This window comes from Leptodactylus fuscus, chromosome 4 (assembly GCF_031893055.1).
Source record: "Leptodactylus fuscus isolate aLepFus1 chromosome 4, aLepFus1.hap2, whole genome shotgun sequence".
NCBI classification, from domain to species: domain Eukaryota; kingdom Metazoa; phylum Chordata; class Amphibia; order Anura; family Leptodactylidae; genus Leptodactylus; species Leptodactylus fuscus.
In genome coordinates this window covers 130,185,141-130,202,325 of record NC_134268.1, presented here as the reverse complement: position 1 = coordinate 130,202,325, position 17,185 = coordinate 130,185,141, and positions in this window count along the sequence as shown.

The window sequence follows — 17,185 nt, the reverse complement described above, 5'->3', positions numbered from 1 at the left end:
GTTCTCTGACCGGTCTTTTAGACTTACCTGAATCACTGCCGCCTGACAAGCACAATCTTCCAGAGTCTGTCTTTTCTACTACAGTGTCTCAGAAGACGATTAAGGTGACTCCTGATTTTGAAATACCTTATAGGTGGTCCGTTTCACCCTCCTCTGTGAACACCAAGACGCTGGTCTCCTCTCCTCACCGAGCGCTTGACGCTCCTGCTCCACCATCCTAAGACTCCTGTGACTCAGCTTCCACTTCATAGTTCTCCTCATCACAGGAGGGTCCCTAGTCCCCCTCAAGGAGTCAGTAAAAAAGTGGCAAAAAGATATATGCTTGCTCACTCACCCTGGAAGGGGTGAGTGAGATTATTGGTGGCGTTTTTAATGCGATAGGGAGCCCAAAGTCGACACCACTGCTCAAACCCTATACAGAGGTTTCTCTTTAAGCTCTTTTATTTGGGACAATTCTTTCTTTTATTGGTCCAACTATGCTCTTGTCACTGTCACTCTCTCACACTTTTAGCACCATTCAATGACTTTGTATGGAGGGTAAATATGTTTATCTTGGCCCATGATCAGTTCCGTAAGGAAACATAGACTGAACTTCAAGACTACTTTAAATTAAACACTTCTCCAAAGGTGTCCACTTTCTTACTTTAGAATGCTTACAAGGCATATATTAGGAGCATTCTCATTTGCCTAGTAAGATGAAGAAAATCAGAGAAACCTAGATTACCAGCTCCTATAATAAGATCACAGGAGTGCAGCCCTTACTCTGTTGCTCTCTGCTATTAGCCATTATTGCAGGATTGTATATTCTCAGCTTCACTGGCATATGTAAAGAACAGCAGCATATTAACAAAAGCAGATATAGCACCACTGGCTTCTGCATCAAAGACCTTCCTCTCTATCGCATCACATGACCAATTATTACATGTAAAAGTCTCACTGACATGCAACAAATGCCAAGGTGGAGAGTGTGTTACCTTTGAGAGGCTGGTGGACAAAGCCTGCCACACCACACAGCAAACATGCCCAGAGTCGTTGCAAGGACAAATACTTGAATTTTATGCTTTTTGAGCACGTTAAAGCTTTCAGTAATAATTCTTGAAAAGGCGCTACAGTTGCCGGGAGAACTTTATATCTTTTGGTGGGATGCTCCATATGCACACTTTAGACCAGGGCAACACTGTTGCTTTCTCTAGTTTAAAATGAATTAAATGTAGAACTCAAAATTCTGCATTTGAAATTAAATATGGTATTTAAATTCATAATTCGTTTTAATATAGCATAATTTTTGAAAATATTCTCCTCAATATTTAAATATTCTGTAACATGATTTCTAGTTGACACCACATAATATAGCAAAATTGTGAATAAGTGATATTTCGTCAGAAAAAAAAAAAAGACAAAAAAACCCCAAAGTATAAAATATTACAAGTGGACAGAAATGGAAACATAGTGTAAGATTTATAAATGTTCAATATTTTACAAAGCATAAGTGGTTAATTACTGTAAAGACAAAAAGGATCATCATTTTCCTGATGTGGTCATGGAGCAGAATTGTAAATCAGCCTGTGAAAATTCTATAAAATGCCATGGCAATTCTACGTTATGAGGTTTTGGGTTTTAACAATATTGAAAACCTATTTATCATATATTTTCATCATAGTTCTAAAACATGAATTCTAATGCTTCCTTGGCTTCTTAAAGAATTTAATATTAAGCTATACCACCATAGATTTTTGTTATTCAAACTCTCCACAATTTTGCTGTGACTTACATGCAATGCTATGTTACTGCTGAGTCCTTAATTAAAGTATATTAGGATCTATCAAATAGTTGTTGTGCAATATCAAATATCTGTCTTGTAATTTATCATGTCCATGTAAGGGTTTATTCACATGTCTGCGATCTCAGACTCTCTGTTCAAAAAAAAAACAAAAACGGTGACCTGCTCTAGTTTGGCTTATTTTGGTTAATGGAGCCCCATTATATTTTATAGGATTCAGTGTCATGAAAAATTCTCTCTCAAAATTAACGTTTATCATAGAAGAACAAAACAGCAGTACTCAATAGTACTCAATATATAGAGCGATCGAGAAGGCAGGGATGGGAATAAACCTTCCCTGCCATCTCTCTGTGAGTTCTGGCTGAAGTTACAGCCGGCTCCCAGTTTCAGCAATTGCACGATCTCGTGCAATAGCTGTGTTCTGAAAGGATGTACCGGCACGTCCTGTCAGAACAAGGCAACCACTTCCTGGATGCATATAGCCTATGGGCGGTCCGAAAGTGGTTAAATGAAAAAGATATAATTTTACAAAAATATCAAGATTTTTCAGTAGTTTAGTCCTTTCTCTGTATGTGTCTTTAAGGGTAGATTGAAATAAATTGGAAACACATGGTTCCATATTATGAAGCAATATCATTTACATTTATGAAGTCTACTGTTATTAATGCCATTTTTGTGCAAAGCGCTGAAAACTGGCGTACAAAACATAATAAAGTGACACAATGTAAAAAAAAAATAAAAAAATGAATAGAAAAGTAAAAAAAAGTAAATAAAATAGCTAAAAAAATGTCAATAACCTTATTAAAGGTTGTAGCCCTACCCCTGATGACTCCATACAAGATAAAAATTACCATAACGGAGAGTAAAAACCATTTTAAAAAGTTTTTTTAGTACCACTTTATGTTATTAAATTAAAAAAATGTAAAAAAAAAGTGAAAAACAGGTTTTCCCCCTCTTTTGTTTATATTTTCCCAGCTTCAAAAATAAAAACAACATAAAAATAAAACCCTATGTGTCACCGAAAAAAGACAAAAAAATTAGTTGAATAACGCAAATGATAAAAAATGTTATAGACCTCAAAACCACTCATAAAAAAATCTGAAAATGTGTCTGGTCCTGAACCAGAAATTGGCCTGGTATTGAAGTAGTTAATCTACTTTGTTTACGTTGTACACTACCTAGGGTTTATCCACCATTTGCTCTCTCTCTCACACACACACACATACACTCGCCCACTATTTGCGCACTGATCAGTGCATTACCCCCCCCCCACCACCACCACCACCACCTTTCTTACTATTCTAACTCAAATTAGGACTCCCTTAATGTGTATTGTGTTAAGATATTGTCTTGGAATGTCAAAGCTCTCAACTCCCACTACCAGGTTATCCATGCACTTAAAAAGATCGACTCTTCGATTCTCCTACAAGAAATGCATTTTTTGGAAGGTGAAGTGCCCAATCTTCCACTGGCACATCCTTGCATAGCTTTGCTTCCCTTAGCAAACTTTCTGAATGTCGTTTGTATGAATCTTATGTATTCATGGAGAACCTTCCACCCTTCTGCTAAACTATACTTTCTACTCTAACCCCCAGTACCTAAAGTTTACTTTAAAGTAGGAGACATGACTTCAAGTTTGGAAGTCACAGAAGAGTTGGAAAGTGTCAGAATTAAATTGTCCGTAAACAAGCTAATTTTATGATTTTAGAATAGGAATGCCAAGGATTTGAGTGTTAGATCTAATTACCTTAGTCAAGGGCTCCATGTACATAGTGAATAGTAAGAATGATAAGGGGCATCCTTAGGGAGATCCACTGGAGATTAAGAAAGGTTTAAAGAGGAAACCATTGAATCCGAATCTGGATAGTGTAGAGTCCCAATTAATTCTATCAAATGCTTCTTTGCATCCAAAGAAAGGAGCAGATAAAGCATTTTGTCCGCTACTATTTTTGCAATGTGGTTTATCATGCAATGTGGCCCATCTGGATTCTGGCATCTTTTGCTGAAGCTAACATGGTCTGAGTGAATGTTAGGGTGGAACGGAATAAGTCTATTGGCTATAAGTTTGGCATATAACTTGATGTTTGTGTTTAAAGGGAATATAGGTTGAAAATAAAAGGGGAGTCTGGAGATTTACTGGGTTTAGGTAATGATTAGAGATGAGCGAGCAGGAGGGGGCGTGGCTTCACCGTTGAGGCGACTAGACGTGCTCTCTGAGAGCTCCACCAACACCGGTGCTTAATCTAACTCCATCAGCCTCTCCGGAGCCACCTTTCAATAGACTTCGCTCCGAGGGACTTCCCCCAGTCTCAGTGCGTTAATCTGTGGAGCTTTTAAGTTCTTTCCAGCCTCTGTAGCTGCAGACGGGGGTCTACGGCCTACCACCTCTGTCTCGACCGCCCGCCATCTTGCCGTGCGCACTGACCCAGCCGGAACATCAGACCCGCTCCACTCGCTTACCAGGGAGACAACGCTTACCTGCAGAGATCGTGGCCTCTCCCTTCCGTCAGTGGACGTTCCCGGGTACTTCGTTCAGCAGACTTCTCCAGCAGACTTCGGGCGAGGGATCTCCCCGGTGAGGCCTACTTCTGGTGGGACTCCTCCAGCCGCGCTGTGCCTCGGACCCAGACAGCAGCCAACATCCTCACAGGTCACGGACTGCAGCTATCTCCTGCACCTACGGCATCCAGTGGCTGCGCTACAATCCCGCTTGTTCATCCGGACGGGACGCTGTGGACGGTTGCAGGTTCCTGCCCTAATTGAGCTAAGTTACCAGCCCTCTCTCTCCTCTCGTCTCCTTCCCTCTTGTTTCCTCCGTACCCCATCCACGCAGCTGCCAATTGCCTGCTCCTGGTGGTAGAGTGCTAAGCCTCTACACAGACATCAGGGAGGCTCCTCATACCACCAGGCCCTCTCCCTCACCGCTGGATCCCCCCTCCTTGTGTGCCCCTCTCCTCCTCCAAGGTACCAGCCAGAATAACTTTTCCTGTTACTTTCACTTCACTGACTTTGATAATCATATATTTCTCTACGCACTAAGTAGCGTATGATGTGCTACTAGCTTATCTTTTGGACGCTAATCCACACCTTCTTGCTCACTGCACTTTGGCTATGGTTAAAATAGGGAGGGATAGGACCCCTGAGTCAAAATTGCCACTGAAATCTCCTGCCCCTCAGGCTAACATGCAGAAATTTTTGAAAAAGCAAAACCCGGCACGAGTGGCCCTTACATACAAAAATCATCCTCCGGAGGGTGGCGCTGCGGGGGCATGTGCCCCTGAATCAGGAGATGAACTTGTAGACATGGACACTGACTCTACTGTTATTACTCAGGGCTTCCTGAAGGAGGCCTTATCTCATGCACTGGTGCCTGTACTCTCTGAGATTGCAGAACTTCGCGCTGATATGAAAGCATTGGGTAAGAGAGTCGACACTCTGGAAACAAAGCAGGCAAAAACCCAGAAAGTTACTTCGACCCTGACGCACAAAGTCGACTCTCACTCTGAGCACCTCAATAAAACATATCTCCTTCTTGAAGACCTTGAAAACAGGAATAGAAGAAGGAATGTACGTATCAGAGGCCTTTCTGAAAAATTCGCTTCTGAGCAACTACAGGAGATAACCCGCTCGATTTTCAAGTCACTGATTGGAGAGGAGAGGGCTGGGAAGATCGAAATTGAGCGGGTCCATAGAGCGATAAGACCGAGACCGGAGACTGGGGAACCTCCAAGAGATGTAATATGTGGTCTCCTCTCCTCTGCGCATATCTTTGAAATATTGAGAGCGGCCAGGGATAAGAAGGACTTATCACATGACGGCGAACCATTACAGATATTTCAGGACTTAGCCCCTGCTACGCTGCAAAAACGTCGTATTATGCGCCCACTGCTGGAAGTATTGAAGGCACATAATATTCCATATGCCTGGTTATTTCCGTTTGGCCTTTCAGTCATCAAAAACGGCAGGAGATATAACATATTCTCACCCAAGGACCTGGATCATATTTGGGAAGTGTTAGATATTCCGCCTGTTCATGTTCCCTCATGGTTGCCAATCCCTGGAGACTCTGACACAGAACAACCTCAGGGCTCGGGAGACTTACCTCGCACTTCCAACCATTTCAGGTCACCCAGGATTAAAAAACATCAGACACGTTTGCCGGACTCGGATCAGTGAGACTGTTCCTTTGTATCCTGCATTTATGGCTCTCTAGAGTTAGTAGCATGCTTGCTGCTTCCAAATATGCCTTATTATCAACATAGTTGCATATCTGTTTCTGCTGTTCGTTAGGATTTCTATACTTTTAGTGGTAGCTTCAGGGAGCAGATAAGGATTTAGTATCCCTTGGTGTTCCGACCCCTGGAACCATCTAACACTTTGATCTAGAATGGGTCAACTGTATTGAAATGTTTTTTGCTTGTTATGATGTTATCATATCTTACTAAGTTCTTTACCCCATTCAACAGTCTGCCTAACTACTAGTACTGAGTGCACCATGTATCATCATTTATTTTTCTATGCTATGGTGTGGATGCGTTAGCGTCCTTTTCTGATCTGTTTGCAACTAACTTGCATTTTGAATTCCTTTTTTAACTTCTTACTAAATGTTTATTGTTTTTTCTGCATTAACTGTAGCTGTCATCCAGTTATAGCCAACTTGTTGTATTGTATTTTGCTGCTCTCACCCCCCCCCTTATTGTTATTGTCCCTCTCTTTTTCTTCTACCCTTCCACTCCCATACTAGCCGCAGTAGAAGATCTCACCTCACCCCTTCAATCAAATGTCTGCCATGCCCATCTCTGCAGAGGCCCAACTCCGGTGTGTCACGCTCAATGTCAATGGTCTCAATTCACCGAATAAAAGACATTATATCTTACATATGCTTCGCAAATGGAAGTCGAACATCGTAGTCCTTCAAGAGACGCACTTTAAAGGGTCAAAGGTACCCAAACTGCCAGGAAAATTTTATTCCCAATGCTTCCACAGCACCCATCCTACCTCAGCCTCGAAGGGGGTCTCCATCCTCATAGGAGAAAATGTTCTGTTTATGTGTAAGACGCAGTATACAGACCCGGAGGGTAGAGCGGTCTTCATCAAGGGCTCAATAGCATCGATTCCATACACCTTTGCATCCCTATATGCTCCAAACAAGAACCAAACATCTTGGATAGTGAAGACATTACAATCCCTAAGCCTTTTCGCGGAAGGACAGCTGATAGTCGGAGGGGATTTCGATGTCGCACTGAACCATCTCCTTGACTCTTCCACGTCCAAGGCCTTGGTATCCCAGCGGTCTATAAGCGCGATCCACAGAGCTTTACAAGATCTAAATCTGATTGATGCGTGGCGCTCTTTCCACCCTAACACCAGGGACTATACTTTTTACTCCTCTACGGCGAGATCCTACCATCGACTGGATTACCTGTTGATTACCAAAGATCTGCTTCCTCTGTCTTCTGACGCCAGAATCGGTTCTATTACGGTCTCAGACCACTCTCCAGTATCACTCTCTCTTCAACTCAGGAAGGTTCTGAGAGGACAATGGACATGGCGTCTAAATGAATCGCTGCTAGATTCTCAACAGAATGTAGACTTTCTAGAACAGCACCTGAAGGACTACTTCGTATCGAACGCCACACCTGACATGCCTCCGCCTATAGTCTGGGAAGCGCACAAGGCGTCTATTAGGGGTGTCTTGATTTCACTGGCGACTAGAGTAAAAAAGACCAAACAGGAGGCGCTGGATTCCATACTTGGCAATATAGCTCGCCTGGAACGGCAGCATAAGCGGTCTAATTTAATTTCCACTCTTGAAGAACTTACAGCCCAAAGAGAAGCCCTCTTGGACATTCTCAATGCGAAGGCGGCCAAACATCACCTAAATTTCCGCAAATTGATTTATGCGCATGGCAACAAGGGGAGCCGCCTCATGTCCTCGTTGATCCATAAAGCCAAACAGAAATCATATATCTCAAGCATTAAGACTAGCCGAGGCTCTCTCTCTAGCAACACACCGGATATTGCGAGTGAGTTTGTGGATTTCTACTCCACTCTATACAACCTTAATGCTCACGATCCTCCGCTGGCCCACTTGGAAAGAAAGACTCTGATGTCTAAGTTCCTAAGCAACCTGTCTCTCCCGAAGCTGTCCTCGGACAAGATCGCCCCATTGCTGGATCCTATCTCTCATGAAGAATTGTCTGAGGTCCTTAGCAGTTTCCCAACAGGGAAGAGCCCAGGCCCAGAAGGCCTACCACTTCTCTATTACACAAAGTTTAAGTCCACACTGATCCCTCATCTTGCGAAGATGTGCAACGCGTTGCTTCTTGGAGATGCCCTGCCGACTCAAACTTTAGAAGCGCATATTGCTTTAATACCTAAGGAAGGACCGGATCCCACCTCTTGCGCTAATTACAGGCCCATTTCACTCTTAAATTTGGACCTGAAAATATGGGCGAAGACACTCGCTCTACGAATGAAGCCCCTGATCCCTGACTTGGTGGATCCAGAACAATCTGGGTTCGTGGCTGGCCGTGAGGGAAAGGACAACACCCTATGCCTTCTCCCACTGATCCATAAAGCCCGGAAGGAGAATCTGCCGCTTGTTCTGCTTGGAGTTGACGCAGAAAAAGCCTTTGACAGGGTCTCCTGGGAATTCATGAGGGAGACACTGTTGAAGTTTGGGTTCCCCCCTGCCTTTGTAGATGCTGTCTTCACCTTATACAAAGATCCTTATGTGAAGCTGAAAGTAAATGGAACACTGTCGGATGCCTTCCGAATAAGAAATGGAACCAGGCAAGGCTGCCCCTTATCTCTGACTTTGTTTGTCTTAGTGCTTGAGACGCTGCTACAGACAGTCCGGCAAGACACGATTATACAAGGCATGCAGTCTGGTGGCGTACATACGTCCGCCACGGCGTTCGCGGATGATGTCCTGTTTGTGATCACCAATCCGGAATCTGCTCTACCCAGAATAACTGTAGTGCTGGAAAGTTACGGGAAAATAACAGGATACAAGGCGAACCTGGAGAAATCAGAGATCTTGAATGTCTCTTTACCTCCCTCACGTGTTGCGGCATTGAAGGCAGACACACCCTTCCAATGGGCGACTTCCTCCATCAAGTATTTAGGTATCCAGCTCACCTAGAGAATTGATGACCTTTATGCCAAGAATTTCCAGACCTTCCTAAGCCAGCTCAAAAAGGACCTCGACTCTTACCAACATCTTCCTTTGTCCTGGTTCGGGAGGAAAGCCCTCATCCAAACTTATTTGATCCCCAAACTTCTCTACAAACTCAATATGCTCCCCATCTTTCTGCCCAGAGACTTCTTCTCCTCCCTACGCAGTCTGTTCACCAAATTCATCTGGTGACATAAACCCCCTCAACTGGCATGGTCGCTCTTAGTCAAACCGAGATCTCAGGGTGGGATAGGACTTCCTGATGCCCACCTTTATTATCAAGCGATTCAACTCCGATGGTGGTCTCATCTTCTGTTCCCGATGGGTGTGTCGACTGTCCATCTCTCCGCAGCTCAGATACTAGATTTGTGGCTCCCGCGTAGGAAAGTTTACCATCAGGACACCACTGGACCCCTCTTTAGAGGCGCCTATGAAGTATGGAAGACCCTGGGCCCGTCCTTGGCTCCAGAACCATCTCCATTACTACCAGTCACCCTGCTCCCGACTTACCTTGGAGAGCCACATCGCCAATATTCTTCGGTATGGAACGCCCTTCGTTCATATAAATTGAGAGATATCTGGGATGAGGATCTGAATAAGGTGATGACTGATCTGACGCACCTCCCGCAGTTACAGCAATGCTCTTTCCTCCAAAAGGAACATCTTAGATTCTTCCTCACTAAGATTAATGACTCCCCTGAATTGAGAATTCAATCGACACCCTTTGAGAAGCTGTTGTTGTCACAGACGAAAATGTTACGCAAAGTAACATCTCTTCTACATAGATTTGTCTCTCCGCCGATCAGCTACAAACCCGCTTACATAACCTCGTGGGAGAAAGATCTGAACATCTCCCTATCACAAGACGAAGTGGACCATACCTTGCAATACTCCCAAGGCCTCTCGACATGTGTCCGCTTAAGAGAAAACTGTTACAAAACTCTATCAAGGTGGTACAGATCCCCAGAGGGAATGGTGAGAAGAGGCCTGAGTGACAACCCGATATGCTGGAGATGCTTGTCGCACACTGGAACTTATCTACATGTCTGGTGGAACTGTCCGACTTTCGCTGACTTCTGGGAAAAGATTGTTGAGCGGATTGAGGAAGTTGTCGGATCTTCTATCAACTTAACTCCGGAATCTTTATTTCTCTTCCAACAAAACTCGACTTATAACCCAAAGAAGGACATTCTGATCACACACCTCCTGGCAGCGGCTAAACTGCTTATTCCAAGGTATTGGTTGCAGACCTCTGCTCCTCCTATGAAACTCTGGGAATGCACGGTCAATGAGATCGCCCGACTGGAGGAACTGTTGAGTTGGTCCTCAAGAACACACGATAGATACACTACAATCTTGGACCCATGGCATGCGTACTGGAACAAGATGTATCCTCTGTGAAACCTACCTGTACCTACTTCGTGGCCGAATAACAATATATGTTTTGAATTCGGTGAGAACTGATACCTTCACATCCCCCTACCTCCTCTTCCCATTGTAATTTATTTCCTGTCCCTACCCCAATCTCCTCTAACACCTTTGATTGCTTAGAATTGCGTAGTTTGAATAGTTATATCTATCAAAATGGATTGTAACTTACTTAACTTGTTATCGCGTGGCACAGGCATAGATCCATTGGACTTGTATTGCTTTATTGATCCACTGACTTGTACCCTCCCCTTGTCTACCTTTATTTGTTGTAAAAAATTGGAAAAACCTAATAAAAACCTTTGAATCAAAAAAAAAAAAAGAAAGAGATGAGCGAGCAGTATTCGATCGAGTAGGTATTCGATCAAATACTACGATATTCGAAATATTCATACTCGATCGAATACTACTAGCTATTCACAGTAAATATTCGATTCAGAGCATGAGTTGCTGGTTCTGCAGCAGGCTCGTCCTTGCTAGGCGGGAGAGCAGCAGCAGTCTCCATTGAGGTCCGATTTAAGACTCCACCTCCTTACAGACGAGTCTCCGGCAGAACCAGCATTGATTGGGTGAATGCTGTACACTGGCCAATCAACGCTGGTCAATTCATTCCTATGAGAAAAAGTCCGCTCCCTCATAACAGCAAGCTGACAGCTCTCCCGACTAGCAAGGATGAGCCTGCTGTAGAACCAGCATTGATTTGCAGCAGGCTCGTCTTTGCTAGTTGGGAGAGCTGGCAGCTTGCAGTTACGAGGGAGCTTACATTTTATCAGCGCAACTGCAAGCACTGTGCAGTTATACTGCACGGACCCCATAGACTATAATGGGGTCCATGCGCTTTAACTGCACAGTGCTCCTTCTAAACACTCTCCTCCTGCTATTTGTGGACTTGTTGACTCTCCTCTAGTCGAATACTGGTTTCACCTGAAACAAGCATTTTTTCCCATAGACTATAATGGGATTCGATATTCGATCGAGTAGTCAAATATTGAGGCTCTACTCGAAACAAATATCGAATCTTGAATATTTCACTGTTCGCTCATCTCTAGTAATGATACTATAGTGACTTTCAGCATTTCATCAGTGAGTGTCCCCTGGGACATTGCTAAGTTAAAAAGGTTGCAGAAATGTGGGGAAAGAATATCTTGAAAAGTTTTAATATATTAATTGGAAAAAACAGTCTGACCCTGGGGATTTGCCCAGTTTGAGGGTTTTGCTCATTACATTAACTTCATCAATGGAGAATGGGGGATTTAGTGTCAGAAGTTGATTAGGAGGTAAAGATAGGAGGTTCACAAATTCGAGGAAGTCAGATATTGTGGTATATCGTGGCAGGCGTGGGGCATAAGCAATGGTCTGAGGATGGAAAAGCTTATTTCCCATTGAAGAGGTTTCCTTAACAGGGATGATTATTAGTTTGCTAGTTTTGTTTGTAGGAATTATATTAGGTTAGCCTTAGGGACTGGATATGGTTATCGCGACTGGTGATAAGTTTTTTGAGAGCTATTTGAGTGTTACTTAAGTTTAACAGAGTAGAGGGACCAACAGTCTTCAGCCTGCCTACCTCACTCCTGTCCAACCAGTTGCACACTCATTCCCAGAGCAACCCTATAGACACCAACACCCACCTGCTTTCTGTAGGTTCCTTACTGCAAAAACGTTCAGGTTTCACTGTTATTTACCCCTTTGATTCTTATGATTGCATCTTTCAAAAAACGTTAAAGTTTTTTCATTAGTGAGTTCAGAAAGGATATCTGGGAGGAATTGGGGGAGTATACATTTGCAATATTGAAGGAAAAAAAATCTTTAAATTGATCTAAAATAAAAATAAAAATGTTACCAAGAATGTTTCAAAAATGCCAAAAACACTTAAAATCTTTGAAAATGCTCCTATTCTTTTTGCAAAATAGTACTATGGAACCAACAGCAACAATTCTGACAGTTTGGGGTGCTCTGGGTCTAGTAGCAGCTTTCTTTTGCACTGGCATTTCAGTGATGATGTGATTAGAACGAATAGAGGTAAAACACAACAGCAGCTTCTGATGCTAGGTTCACACCTGCGTTCTTCTTTCCGTTCTGTGCTTTCCGTCTTCTGCATGCCAGAAGACGGAAAGCACAGACCGGGTCCGGCCGTGAGTGCCGGTGAGCGTTTTATGCTCTCCGCTGCGAAACCGGATTTTTTAATCCGGACACAGAGTACTGCATGTCCGACTCTGTGTCCGGATTAAAAAACCCGGTTTCGCGGTGGAGAGCGCAAGACGCTCACTGCCGCTCACAGCCGGACATCTTTCTCACCCATTCAAATGAATGGGTGAGAGACTCCTGCAGGTTTTCGTCTCCTGCTCTGTTTTATGCAGGAAACGGAAACCTGCAGTACGGAGAGCAGAACGCAGATGTGAACGAGCCCTTAGCTGTACACGGCACACTGAGAACTATGTATGACAAATCTCAATCTATGTATGATAAACAAAAAAAAATCCATTTGTTTTTACATGGCTTCATATCAACCGCTTATATTTATTGCAATGAAGTCCACGGACAAAGCTTTTTTAGCGGTGAAACGTGCGTTGAGCGGTGAGTGGCGAAGTTGGTATGATTGCATGGACACACTGTTGGTCATTAGTGGTAATTCTACATTATTATTTGTAGTTATTTGTGTATTGCATCATGGTATTTGTCATTACCAATCGCCACGCTTTTGTTTAGGTACTTCCGATATTTGAACCCTCCAGGTCTTACCCCATTTACTATATATGTATTTTGTTGTCCTTTCATGTCATTTTTGGATATTAATATATATGTATGTATTTTTACAAATGTGTGGGATTTTCTTCTAAGTGTATACATTATTACAGTGAAGGTTAAAGCCTTGTACCACATGAAGTCCAAGAAAGATGTGCATTCCTTAATCATGTTAAATATATTTCACTTGAAATACAGTACTATGCAAAAGTTTAAGTCATGTGTGAAATATGTTACAAAATAAGAATTCTTTCAAATACACAAATCATAAGGCTTGTTGCACTGGATGTCAACCATGTGCCGCCCTTGCACCGACTGTGCTTCCACAGATCCATTTATTCACTGAATAGGATCTTCAGAAGTATGGCTGCAAAAGTGGAACCTGTCCTGAGTTTTGTGGCCCGGGTCTGTTGGCCCACACATGGGACCATGTAATTTATGGTCATGTTGATGGGTCCAAGGAAATGAATGGGTCAGTGTGCTATTCGGAAAAAACCCAGATAGCACACTGACCTAACACACGGTAGTCTGCAAAGGGCTTAGTATATATTTTTTTCAAATTAAATTAATACTGGGGGGGTCTCCTTTTTGTGTTCAAAAAAACATCAATTCTTATAGGTACGCTCGCAGACATTTTTTGAAGGAACTCAGAAGGGAGGTTGTTCCAAAAATCTTGAAGAGCCAACCACAGTTATTCTGTAGATATAGGCTCGTAGACTCAATGATTTTGAGATCAGGGTCATATCATCAATTCCAAGACTCTTCGTTCAAAGGGTAAACATACAAAATATTAATTTTAATTTGATTTTCTTTTGTTCATTCACTTTACATTTTGTCAACTGACAAAAATAAATTATTAACACTTCTATTTTTTAACTCCTGTTTTTTCAGACCTGCCTAAAACTTTTGAATAGTACTGTATATGTAAATGCTTTCCAATAATTACACTTGGTTGCTTGAGTTTTAATTTTTTTCTCTAAAATCATCTATTTGCAAATGCTAAACCAAGCAATATTCTTTTTGTCAGCAAAATATCTGCAGCAGTGGTTAGATACGTTGGTTTGGAGCAGATATTCTCAGTGCTTCTAGTTTGTATTTTCTTTGGCCTACAGCAAGAAAATATTGCTAGATGACAATATAACAAGACTACGTTGATCCTCATTAAAAGACTTTTACCAGCTGGTCAATGATTTAAATGTGGCTACCTCTAATCCTGTTCAGATTACTGTGGGGATTAAATGCAAATATAGAAATATGACATTACTGTGATGAATTATGGGTCATCTCTAACATTTCCTCTATGAAAAAGAATATCAAGATTTTGTTCCATAAAATACTGCACCAAAAGGAGAAAGCAGATGTTGATTTCATTCTAATTGCATAATCGTACATGATGTTTCGCAGAGAACTACTGTGTACCCATTCAGACATGACTTCCATAGTTAAAATTGAAGTTTCCTTAACAACATTTCACATTTGAAATCTTTGCACAAATAAATTAATTTAGCAAATATATTACTTTCTTTTAATTTCCTCATCTAAATTATTGTTAAAAAAAAGGGAGGGGGAGAAGAGAAGAAGAAGGAGAAGAAGAGGAGGGAGGAAGAGAGAAGAAGAAGATCATGAGACCCCAAAGAAGGCAACCACTGTGAGAGCTGTGTCAGGTGTTCAATACTGATCATAGAGAACCTTAGAGATGAAAGTGCAATGATCTAGTTCCAAGTCGAGGGTTCCAGATTTTCAAATACTGAGAGTGGGAGTGTTGTGTCCAGCTCATAACCTCCTCAAATCTGAATATTTGATTCACTTTGTCCTTCACTGCGTGATCAGCGGTGAAATCATTTGTAGCCAGAGAGGTGGGATCAAGGCCTTTGCAGCTGCGAGCAGTTCATATTTAGGTGTTGTGAAATTTTGGGTAGTTTCAAGAGTGGCCTAGAGAAGCCCAGTATTTCTGGTGTTATGTGGAATCAGTGGAGTTCCACTTCTTTCCAAAACTGAGGAATTATTGGACAGGACCACCCTATGTGAAGGAACGAGAGTGAGGCCAGTCGTCAATGCCAACAAAGGTCCGATTGAGCCAAACCATGGGAGTATAGCCAGTCCAGGGTCGGGTACTATCTGTAGAGGAATTTGAACTGATTCTCTTGTAGTATGGTACAGACCGAGTGCCCACAACCTGGAGATGGAGACTGGGCGACACAGGCAGACATACAAGCCATGGGAGAACAGACTGTGCCGGCACTGTGACCAGGGGGCCCTAGAAGACAAGACCCACTTACTGCTACACTGCACCAAATACTCAGCTGTGAGGGCCGTCTACTACCAAAGACTCTCTGCCCACATCCCAGGCTTCATATTTGCAGACGAGAAGAGGAAACTCTACATCCTACCGGGAGAAGAAGAGGCCACTGTGGAGATCGCTGCCCAATATGTGTTCAGCTGTCATCAAACCAGAGGAAGATGAGACTCCATGGACTGTTTTACCCCTTCTGTTTCCGCCATTTTGTTTATTTTCTTAGATGGAAGCAAAGCCGGCCTTTTATTGGTTAGTGAGAGCATATGATATGATGCTGTGGTTCTGATTGGTGAACACTTTGCCAGGCTAACCTGCACTTGTGTTTCATTGTGTGTAATCAGTTCCCTTTATATACCGGCATGCCCTAGCATTTCCTGGACAAAGCCCATTACGGGCGAAACGCACGTCGGGAGGATGAGTGGTCAGACGGCACTGGTGGTCTAGGTAGTAAACTGCTCTGGGGGTCCCCTATATGCTTGTGTGTTTATTGTTTTGGGGTATTGGTAGGCATTCTTGTATTTATTGCATTTGATTCAGATGTATGGCTGTTTTTGTACTGGTTTATACCCACTGATTATGTTATGCATGAACGGGACTCTCCAATATACATTTAGGGTGCATGCACACTGAGTAACGCCGGGCGTGTATGAGAGCCGTACACGCCAGCATTACAGCAGACTGCCGAACATTTCCCATTCACTTCAATGGGAGCGCTCGTAAACGCCGCTGTTACGAGCGCTCCCATTGAAGTGAATGGGAAGTGTTCGGCAGTCTGCTGTAATGCCGGCATGTACGGCTCTCATACACGCCCGGCGTTACTCAGTGTGCATGCACCCTTACTGTGCATGTACATGGTTTCCCCATATATATATATATATATATATATATATATATATATATATATATATATATATATATATGTGTGTGTGTGTGTGTGTGTGGGACATCTTTGTTAGGAATTGTATTTATATTTTTGTAATTTATATCGTTCGAGGTATTCTTTCCCAATCTAATACCACGCGGCATATGCAGAAAATGCATGCAGAAGATTTGTATCCCCTCCCACCTTCCGTGGCACATTTTTTGCACCAATAACTGTGCAGGGGAGGTGGGACATGAACTATGACAATGGAGGCATTGATAAAAAAATTGAAAAAAACCATCTCAGGGGTGTGTCCCCCGAAAAATTGCAGGAATCCACAGCAGTTACTTCTTGCTATATAAGTGCAAACCAGCTGTTGTTAGGGGTGTCCCCCCACAAAATAGCAGGAATCCACAGCAGTTACTTCTTGCTATATGTGTTCCAACCAGCTTTTCTCAGGGGTGTCCCCTCACAAAATAGCAGGAATCCACAGCAGTTACTTCTTGCTATACATGTTCCAACCAGCTTTTCTCAGGGGTGCCCCACCCCAAAAAAAATTGCAGGAATCCACAACAGTTACTTCTTGCTATATACATGCAAACCAGCTTTTCTCAGGGGTGTCCCCCCCAAAAAAATAGCAGGAATCCACAGCAGTTACTTCTTACTATATACCAGTGATGGCGAACCTATGGCACGCGTGCCAGAGAGGGCACGCAGAGCCCTCCATGCTGGCACGCGTGCGGTCGCCCGGATCGCTCACCAACAGGGAATCCGGTACAGGATTCCCCGTTGATGAGCGATCACTGCCTTCAGTTGTATGTGCAAATGCACATACAGCTGAAAGCTGTCAGGGTAGGCCGCGGATCGCGCGACCGCGGCCTACACTGGCTGCAGAGT